Source organism: Lolium perenne, chromosome 1 (assembly GCF_019359855.2).
Source record: "Lolium perenne isolate Kyuss_39 chromosome 1, Kyuss_2.0, whole genome shotgun sequence".
NCBI lineage: Eukaryota > Viridiplantae > Streptophyta > Magnoliopsida > Poales > Poaceae > Lolium > Lolium perenne.
Window position 1 is genome coordinate 163753017 of NC_067244.2, and position 11311 is coordinate 163764327.

Consider the following 11311-nt stretch of genomic DNA (forward strand, 5'->3'; position numbering starts at 1 on the left):
AAGAAAATCCCCATTATCCAGTAATTTATACCAATGCGCCGCTTTACCAGACAACGATATAGAGAATAGTTTCTTCCTCACTTCATCCATAGCAATACCTGCACACTTGAATAAACCGCATAATTCATGCAAGAACAATAAATGATCTCCAGGGTGGACAGTTCCATCCCCTGTATAACGGTTACCCACTATGCGTTCAATAATTTTCATAGGTATTTTGTATGGTATCTCTTCCTTACCTGGAGCCTCATCCATTACCTTTGCAGTAGTAGCAGATTTTCCAAATAAACATTCAAAAGGAGATCTCTCCATAATGAATTATGGCAGCAGGTAGAAATAAAATCAGCACAAACAGTAGAAGTTTCCCTTGCCAATTCCACTTACCAATAGCGCTTCACTCCCCGGCAACGGCGCCAGAAAATAGTCTTGATGACCCACAAGTATAGGGGGTGTATCGTAGTATCTTCGATAAGAAAGAGTGTCGAACCCAACGAGGAGCAGAAGGTGTTGACAAGCAGTTTCGATGAAGGATTCACTGTAAATGCTCACAGACAAGTATTCAGGGAGTTTTGATGTAACAGATAAATAAAGTACGAGTAAGTAAAGTGCGAGAGTAACTATTGTAGCGAGTGGCCCAATCCTTTTTAGCACAAAGGACAAGCCGGTTTGTTTACTTATAATGACCAAACGTTCTCGAGGACACACGGGATTTTAGTCTAGTGCTTTCGCTACATACGGCTAATTAATCTTCATTGTTTTGATAAGTGTTGTGTGGGTGAACCTGTGCTAATGTACCGCCCTTCCTAGGACTAATACATACTTGTGATTATACCCCTTGCAAGCATCCGCAACTACAAGAAAGTAATTAAGATAAATCTAACCACAGCCTTAAACTCTGAGATCCTGCTATCCCTCCTGCATCGATATACCAACGGGGGCTTAGGTTTCTGTCACTCCGGCAACCCCGCAATTGGCAAACGAGTACAAGATGCATTCCCCTAGGCCCATAAAGGTGAAGTGTCGTGTAGTCGACGTTCACACGACACCACTAGAAGAATAACACCACAACTTAAATATCATAACATTGAATATTACTCAACCATACTTCACTACTAACATTTAGACTTCACCCATGTCCTCAAGAACTAAACGAACTACTCACGAGACATCATATGAAACATGATCAGAGGTGATATGATGACAAATAATAATCTGAACATAAACCTTGGTTCAATGGTTTCACTCAATAGCATCAATAACAAGTAGAAATTAATATCGGGAGAGTTTCCCCTATCAAACAATCAAGATCAAACCCAAATTGCTACGGCGGTGACGATGTCCAGCGGTGGAGACGGCGGTGATGATGGTGGAGATGATGATGATGGTGATGGAGATGATGTCCAGCTCGATGACGGTGACGATGGCGTCGATTTCCCCCTCCGGGAGGGAATTTCCCCGGCGGATCTCAGCCCGCCGGAGAGCTCTTTTCTCTCTGGTGTTCTCCGCCCCGCAGAGGCGGCTGTAACTCTTCGCGAGGTACCCTCTGTGGCTTAGGTCTTCGGGACGAAGGATTTCGCGAACAAAAGGAGGCGAGAGGGGCTGTGGGCCCCCCTCCTCACTGGGCGGCGCGGCCAGGCCATGGGCCGCGCCGGCCTATGGTCTGGGCCCACCTCGGGTCCCCACGGCTCCCCCTTCTGGCTTCCTTCGTCATCTGGAAAAATAGGATTTTTGGTATAGTTTCCATCATCTGTTGATCTTCCGAAATATTGCATTCTGACGGTGCTTTTTCCAGCAGAATCCTGGCTCCGGTGCTCGATCCTCCAATAATCATGAAACATGCAAAATAGATGAAATAACATAAGTATTATGTCCAAATATGAAATATATCAATCAATAACAGCAAATTATGATACAAAATAGTGATGCAAATTGGACGTATCATGATGTCCTCCATAAGCACTACCATGACATTTACTCAATATCTCTTGTTGTTTATATTCGGGAACACATCTTCGCAGGATACCATCCACTCCTTCTTTATATAAGTGTGGGTCATCCCAGAAATAATGCCTCAAGTCATAAAAGAATTTCCTCCTTTGCTGAGCTGAAAAGGTTGGAGGCAAGTACTTGGAAACAATAAAGTTAGCATAATCAGCATACCAGGGACTGTCTCGCGAGCTCACCTTTATTACAGCCAATTGTTCATTTGGAAAACTATCATTAACAGGAACAGGATCATAAGCAATATTTTCCAATCTAGACAAATTATCAGCAACAGGATTATCAGCACCTTTCCTATCTACAATATGTAAATCAAATTCTTGCAACAGAAGCACCCATCTAATAAGTCTTGGCTTAGCATCTTTCTTTTGCATAAGGTATCTAATTGCAACATGATCAGTATGTATAGTAACTTTTGAATCAACAATATAAGATCTAAACTTATCACAAGCAAAGACTACAGCTAACAATTCTTTTTCAGTAGTAGCATAATTTCTTTGAGCAGCATCAAGGGTTTTACTAGCATAATGAATAACATTCAATTTTTTATTTACTCGCTGTCCAAAGAACAGCGCCTACAGCAAAATCACTAGCATCACACATAATTTCAAATGGTAAGTTCCAATCAGGAGGTTCAACTATAGGAGCAGTTGTTAAGGCTTTCTTTAGAGTTTCAAAAGCTTCCTTACAATCATCATCAAAAACAAAAGGTACATCTTTTTGAAGAAGATTAGTAAGAGGCTTTAAAATCTTGGAGAAGTCTTTAATAAACCTCCTATAAAACCCAGCGTGACCAAGAACACTACGAATACCTTTAACATCCCTAGGATAGGGTATCTTCTCAATTGCTTCAACTTTAGCTCTATCAACTTCAATACCTCTCTCGGAAATTTTATGTCCCAATACAATTCCTTCATTAACCATAAAGTGGCATTTCTCCCAATTAAGAACAAGGTTGGTTTCTTCACATCTCTGCAAAACTTTATCAAGGTTCCGTAAGCAATTATCAAAAGAATTCCCATAGACAGAAAAATCATCCATGAATACCTCTACAATACTCTCGCAAAAGCCATGAAAAATAGCAGGCATGCATCTTTGAAAAGTAGAAGGAGCATTACATAAACCAAAAGGCATACGTCTATAAGCATAAGTTCCATAGGGACAAGTGAAAGTGGTTTTCTCTTGATCCTTAGTTTTAACAGCAATTTGTGAAAATCCAGAATAACCATCAAGAAAACAAAAGTGAGTATTTTTAGATAACCTTTCTAACATTTGATCAATAAAAGGCAAAGGGTAATGATCTTTTTTAGTAACCTTATTAACTTTTCGATAATCAATGCACATTCTATACCCTACAACTACTCTTTGAGGTATGAGCTCATCATTATCATTAGGCACAACAGTCATTCCTCCTTTCTTAGGAACACAATGCACAGGACTAACCCATCTACTATCAGCAATAGGATATATGATACCAGCTTCAAGAAGTCTTAATACCTCATTTCTTACCACATCCTTCATCTTAGGAATTAGACGACGTTGAGGTTCAACAACAGGCTTGGCATCATCTTCCATATTAATGGCGTGTTGGCAAATAGAGGGAGAAATCCCCTTCAAGTCATCAAGAGTGTAGCCAATAGCACCTCGGTGTTTCTTTAATATTTCCAATAACCTTTCTTCATCAAACTCTGTAAGCTTAGAACTAATAATAACATGATATATTTTCTTATCATCAATATGAGCATATTTAAGATTATCAGGCAATGGTTTTAAATCAAAGACAGGATCTTCCTTTGGTGGTGGTGTTGTACCCAGATCTTCCACCGGTAAATCATGCTTAAGAATAGGTTGACGAAGGAAAATTTCATCAAGCTCATCTCTTTCTTCCCTAAAAACTTCACTCTCACTATTCTCCAAATGTTGCTGCAAGGGATTATTAGGAGCAAGAACAATAGATGCACACTGTTCAACTTTAAAATCATTATTAGGCAAATCAGCTTTATAAGGAGTTTTGGTAAATTTAGAGAAGTTAAACTCATAAGATTCACCAGCAAATTTAGTCAAAATTTTCTCTTTCTTGCAATCTATAATAGCTCCACAAGTATTTAGAAAAGGTCTACCAAAAATGATAGGACAATATTTACTAGCAGCAGAACCAAGTACCAAAAAGTCAGCAGGATATTTAATCTTACCGCATAGAACTTCCACATCTCGAACAGTACCAATTGGAGAGATAGTTTCTCTATTAGCCAGCCGAATAACCACATCAATATCTTCAAGTTCACAAGAACCAATTTCGTGCATAATCTCCGTGTAAAGCTCATAAGGAATAGCACTAATACTTGCACCAATATCACATAAACCATAATAACAATGATCACCAATTCTAACAGATAGCATAGGAACACTAGCTTTCTTAGACTTATTAGGATGTGAAACAATATTAGAAGCATCTTCACAGAAAATAATATGACCATCCTCCATATTTTCAGTCACAAGATCTTTAACTATTGCAACAAAGAGGTTCAACTTTTATTTGTTCTTCAGTTCTATAGGTTTCTTTTCACTTTTATGAACCGCACTATTTATAACAGAGTACTCCTTCATTTTAGCAGGGAAAGGAGTTTTTTCAATATAAGCTTCAGGAATAACATGATCAACAGTTTCAACTACAACGCATTTATTAATAGATGAATCAATTTTATCTTTATACGGTTCATGATACTTATCAAAATTCTTCTTAGGCAATTCATAATGAGAGGCAAAAGCTTTATAAAGATTTGCAGCAACTTAAGAATCAAGACCATAAGTAGCACTCATATTACGAAATTTATCAGTATCCATAAAAGCTTCAATGCATTTATAATTATAATTTATACCTGATTCTCTATCTTTGTCGTTCTCCCATCCTTCAGTATTCTCCTGGATCCGATTAAGAAGGTCCCTTTTAAACTCTTCTTTGTTGCGCGTAAATGATCCAGAACAAGAAGTATCCAAAGAAGGTCTTGTCTTCAAAAGAAAGTCTTGCATAGAAATTATCAATAATAACATTACCAGGAAGCTCATGAATGGGGCATTTGAGCATTAAAGACTTCAATCTCCCCCATGCTTGGGCAATACTCTCTCCATCATGAGGCCAAAAATTATATATGCGATTCCGATCCTTGTGAATTTCACTTGGAGGATAGAACTTAGAATAAAACCGGGGCACAATATCATTCCATTCAAGAGAATCCCCATTATCCAGTAATTTATACCAATGCGCCGCTACTGCAGACAGCGATATAGAGAATAATTTCTTCCTCACTTCATCCATAGCAATACCTGCACACTTGAATAAACCGCATAATTCATGTAAGAACAGTAAATGATCTCCAGGGTGGACAGTTCCATCCCCTGTATAACGGTTATCCACTACACGTTCAATAATTTTCATAGGTATTTTGTATGGTATCTCTTCCTCACCTGGCGCCTCATCCACTACCTTTGCAGTAGTAGTAGATTTTCCAAATAAAAACTCAAGAGAAGATCTCTCCATAATGAATTATGGCAGCAGGCAGAAATAAAATCAGCACAAACAGTAGAAATTTCCCTTACCAATTCCACTTACCAATAGCGCTTCACTCTGCAACGGCGCCTTTAAAATAGTCTTGATGACCCACAAGTATAGGGGTGTATCGTAGTATCTTCGATAAGTAAGAATGTCGATCCCAACGAGGAGCGTAAGGTGTTGACAAGGCTTTCGATGAAGGATTCACTGTAATGCTCACAGACAAGTATTCAGGGGGTTTTGATGTTGCAGATGAATAAAGTACGAGTAAGTAAAGTGCGAGAGTAACAATTGCAGCGAGTGGCCCAATCCTTTTTAGCACAAAGGACAAGCCGGTTTGTTTACTTATAATGACCAAACGTTCTCGAGGACACACATGATTTTAGTCTAATGCTTTCGCTACATACGGCTAATTAATCTTCATTGTTTTGATAAGTGTTGTGTGGGTGAACCTGTGCTAATGTACCGCCCTTCCTAGGACTAATACAGACTTGTGATTATACCCCTTGCAAGCATCCGCAACTACAAGAAAGTAATTAAGATAAATCTAACCACAACCTTAAACTCTGAGATCCTGCTATCCCTCCTGCATCGATATACCAACGGGGGTTTAGGTTTCTGTCACTCCGGCAACCCCGCAATTGGCAAACGAGTACAAGATGCATTCCCCTAGGCCCATAAAGGTGAAGTGTCGTGTAGTCGATGTTCACACGACACCACTAGAAGAATAACACCACAACTTAAATATCATAACATTGAATATTACTCAACCATACTTCACTACTAGCATTTAGACTTCACCCATGTCCTCAAGAACTAAACGAACTACTCACGAGACATCATATGGAACATGATCAGAGGTGATATGATGATGAATAACAATCTGAACATAAACCTTGGTTCAACGGTTTCACTCAATAGCATCAATAACAAGTAGAAATCAACACCGGGAGAGTTTTCCCTATCAAACAATCAAGATCAAACCCAAATTGTTACAGCGGTGACGATGTGCAGCGGTGGAGACGACGGTGATGATGATGAAGATGATGATGGTGGTGATGGAGATGATGTCCAGCTCGATGACGGTGACGATGGCGTCGATTTCCCCCTCCGGGAGGGAATTTCCCCGGCGGATCTCAGCCTGCCGGAGAGCTCTTTTCTCTCTGGTGTTCTCCGCCCCGCAGAGGCGGCTGTGTCTCTTCGCGAGGTACCCTCTGGAGCTTAGGTTTTCGGGATGAAGGCATACGCGAAGAAAAGGAGGCGAGAGGGGGCTATGGGCCCCCTCCTCACAGGGCGGCGCGGCCAGGCCTTGGGCCGCGCCGGCCTATGGGGTGGGCCCACCTCGGGTCCCCTCGGCTCCCTCTTCTGGCTCACTTCGTCTTCTGGAAAAATAGGATTTTTCGTATAATTTCCATCAACTGTTGATCTTCCGAAATATTGCATTCTGACGGCGCTTTTTCCAGCAGAATCCTGGCTCCGGTGCGCGATCCTCCAATAATCATGAAACATGCAAAATAGATGAAATAACATAAGTATTATCTCCAAATATGAAATATATCAATGAATAACAGCAAATTATGATATAAAATAGTGATGCAAATTGGACGTATCAAACACTATGAAGCATATGCGAACAAATGCAAACAGATGAGCCAAAATGGGACATAAACTCCTAAGTAAGACACTTTAACTTATGGGAGCCAGGCAACATGTGTTCCTAGTGTCGTGATCGTTGTAGGACAACTCACAATCACAACCAAAAGAGGGTATACCTCTTTTTTAAAAAGCTAGATCATTTAGACATATACAAATAGAACAAAACACCACAACAAATCCCACTAAAATAGGAGGTGGAAGAGCTTATTTATCCCCTGTAACCAAGATCCCAAAACATGACCCGCAAAAAAAGATCTCAAAACATGTGACTTGCTGCAATGAAGTGTGATGTTAAAAAAGCATATGAAAATTAGCATGCCACACCACACCCCGGAGCCTAGGAAAATTCAAAAGGCAATTGTTAAATCGCCTCTTTTGGTGAAAACAAAAGCTACACCATCTATCCTTGCGTTTGATTAAATTATCTTTAGAAAGTATAACCCCATGACATAAGAACTATGAAGAATACTTATGTCCTAGGTGATTTTTTAGTTTATCTGGCCAATTTGAACGGAACCACACATGAGAGTCAAATCGTATTGATGAATAAATACTAATGATAACAAAACAGTCCATGGCATGTAAGTTTCATTCGATCTTTGTGACTTTGTTAGTCGAAAGATGATCATTAGCTACAGTGAGAACTAACCCATTACCCATGCTCACACAGCCAAACAGCTGACCTACATGAGTACACCGAAAATCAAATTAAATGCTACAGTTTCTAACATGGAAAATTTGTAGCATGTTTACTTCGAAAATTATTATATAATCTTGGAAATTATAAATCTATTCGAGATAATTCATTGCATTCTTATGGATAATTATTCACCATATGCTTATATTTCCCTCCATTTGTCTTATGAGGTTAATGATGAGAAAAACTAGCAAGGATAAATTTCATTTATATATATGAACTTTCCCATGTGTTACTATATTTAACATGCATTATATATCGCAAGCTAATGTGCATTGGATGTACAATTACTAATAGACCCATGAATTTAATTTACTCAATTTATCACCACTACAATACTTGGAGAAGTAAATAGCACGGCGTAATCAACTTGGCTACTCCCACTTGTATATGACACAGCATAACTCTTCTCTACAAATATACCAGAAAACTAGGTCGTGACACGACACAAACGATGCAGGGAAGCAAGTAAAATTGCAGAATATTTTTCCTACTCTTTTTCTCCCATGTTTCAAATCCTCCAACAAGGGAACGCATGCAAAAGTTTCCATGGCTGCCATGCGTTAGGGATGAGTGGCATTAGGAATGCTATTTCAACTATCACCAAAGCGTGAGCTGCACAAACTGTGTGAGTCGGAGGAGCGGTAGTCATCATGGCAATGACAGGGCGATAATAAGATCAAAAGTAGCGGGTTGCTATGGATGAAATAACATGAGCGTTATAAACGCAGGTTGCAAAATTACACCAGGGGACCTTCCTTCCATTTAGTATGAGCACATACTTCCTCCTTCCCAAAATAGGATGCCTATAACAAAAGAAAGATGGAGATTTCTTCTATACCTACTCACATGTGGTGAGATTGACCATAATTCGAGTATTAATATCATTTTCTGCCTCACATGGCCTTCTTGTTAATCAAATGGACATTAAAATGGTTTTCCTACATGGAACGGCCTCACATGGTGGGGGCAAGGAAGTTGATCTATGTTTGTATGTGGATGACATATACTGTATTTTGGGACAAGCCTCAAAGTGATTGAGAAGACCAAAACATTCCTATCTCATTGTTTCAAGATGAAATATCTTGGAGAAGCTGATGTTCTCTTGAAAATCAAGTTGTTGAGAGATGAGAATAATGGGATTGCACTTATGCAATCTCATTATGTTGAGAAGGTGTTGAGCAGATTTGGTTAGGCTTAGTGCAAATCTTCTCCCATGCCTTATGATCCTAGTGTGTTGCTTAGGAAGAATGAGAAAGCAACCACAGATCAATTGAGATGCTCTCAAATCATTGGTTTGCTCATGTATTTAGCCTGCGCTACGAGGCCTGGCATCTCGTTTGCTGTGAGCAAACTTATTCAGTTTGTGGCCATCCCGGAAGATGGTCATTCGTATGCTCACTAAATAATCCACCAAAAAGGATAAAAGCTAGAGTCTGCTGTAGCGCAAAAAAAAAACTTATGTTACCCTCCTACGAAAAAGATGAAACTGCATCTACTAAAATAAATATGAGACTGCATAAAATCGAGACTATAAAATTTTGGTTTGTACTATCACCAACTTATTCATTGAAGCATCTGCAAAAGAAAACTTATTCATTCAAGGAAATACTACTTCTCTTACCACACCACTGTACTTGGAAAATAAAAAATGAATGCCACCCTACATAATTATGACACAACATGCCTTCTTCCTCTCTACATATACGGGCGATCTGAGTAGTGCCACGAGTCACACAAGACAGCCCATGTAGTCAAGCAAAAAAAACCTACATATTATCTTTTTTTATTTTGATCGAGGAAAAACATGTTGGATTTTCAATCATGGAATGACCACGTCTTAGGAATGAGCGGCATCGGGAGAAACATCTCAACATTATAGCAATCTTAGACTGCATGGCTCTGTGGATCATCGATCATAATCAGTTTGATAACATAGTGGAATCTTCCACCATGAAGTTAGACAAATGGATACTGATACCAAGCTAAGCACGTGCTATGCTACTTGCTTCTCGCTTGACTTTTTATTGAGAATTGTTTTTTAGTTAATATGGTTACAATTAGCTGACGACTGAGTGGTGACAGAAGTAATTGCCTTGAGATTTTGGATCAGCATCGTTGCTACACTATATAAGCCTAGTGGAATTCAGGCCACATAAAATCCCACTTTACCCCATTGCTTCCGTATATATGGAGTGAGCATTTGGTGCACATGAGTACCAGTGCTCTCAGTTTTTAAAATATTAAAAAAATTATATATCTATGTTTCAAAAAATCATCACATTTATTCTATGAATACATATATATGTTCCGAATACTCGTGAGAAGTTTTGGTAGAAGTTGCATTGTATTTTGAGCTACAGGAAAAAAAAACAAATTTGTGGCTACGTATAGGGACGTATATTTATCAGAAATTTGTCTTTTTTATATAGCTCAAAATATAACATATTTTTCTCCAAAATTTCTACCGTATCTTCGGAATGTTTATATGTATGTAGGTATTTAATTTTAATTTTTTTGTAATACAAATAATATGATTTTATAGCACTAGGAGCACTTGTGCTCATGTGCTAAAGACATTTTTTCGGTATATATATGGGACTAATTGGTTTATTGGTTCAGAGACTATAGGAGTGCCCACTAAATAATCCACCAAAAACAAGAAAATGTTAGAGCATGCAACGCAAAAATAAACTTACCCTCCTATAAAAATATGAATATGAATCTAAAATAAAGATGAGATTGCATAAGAAATTAAGAATCGAGACTATAAAATTTTGGTTTGTACTAGTATCACTAATTTATTCATGTAACTCTGTAAGCATTTCCAAAAGAAAACATATTCATTGAAGGAAATACTATTATTTGCCTTACCACACCACTGTACTTGGAAAGTAAAAAAAGGAATGGCACCCTACGTAATTATGACACAACATGCCTTCTTCCTCTCTACATATACGGGAGATATGGAGATCTGAATCATACCACAAGTCACACAACACAACCCATGTAGTCAAGCAAAAATAAAAACCTACATATTATCTCTTTTTTATTTTGATCGAGGAAAAACATGTTGAATTTTCAATCATGGCATGACCACGTATTAGGAATGAGCAGCATCGGGAGAAACATCTCAACATTATAGCAATCCTAGACTGCATGGCTCTGTGCATCATCGATCATAACCAGTTTGATAACATAGTGGGATCTTCCACCATAAGTTAGACAAATGGTTCTTGATACCAAGCTAAGCATGTTCTATACTACTTCCTTCTTGCAACTTTCTAGAGAATTGATGGGAAACAGCTGACGATTACAAGGTGGCAGAAGTAACTGTCTTGGGCTTTTCGACCAGTTGTTGATGCTCTATATATGCCTACTGGATTTCGGGCCACAAAGAACCCCAC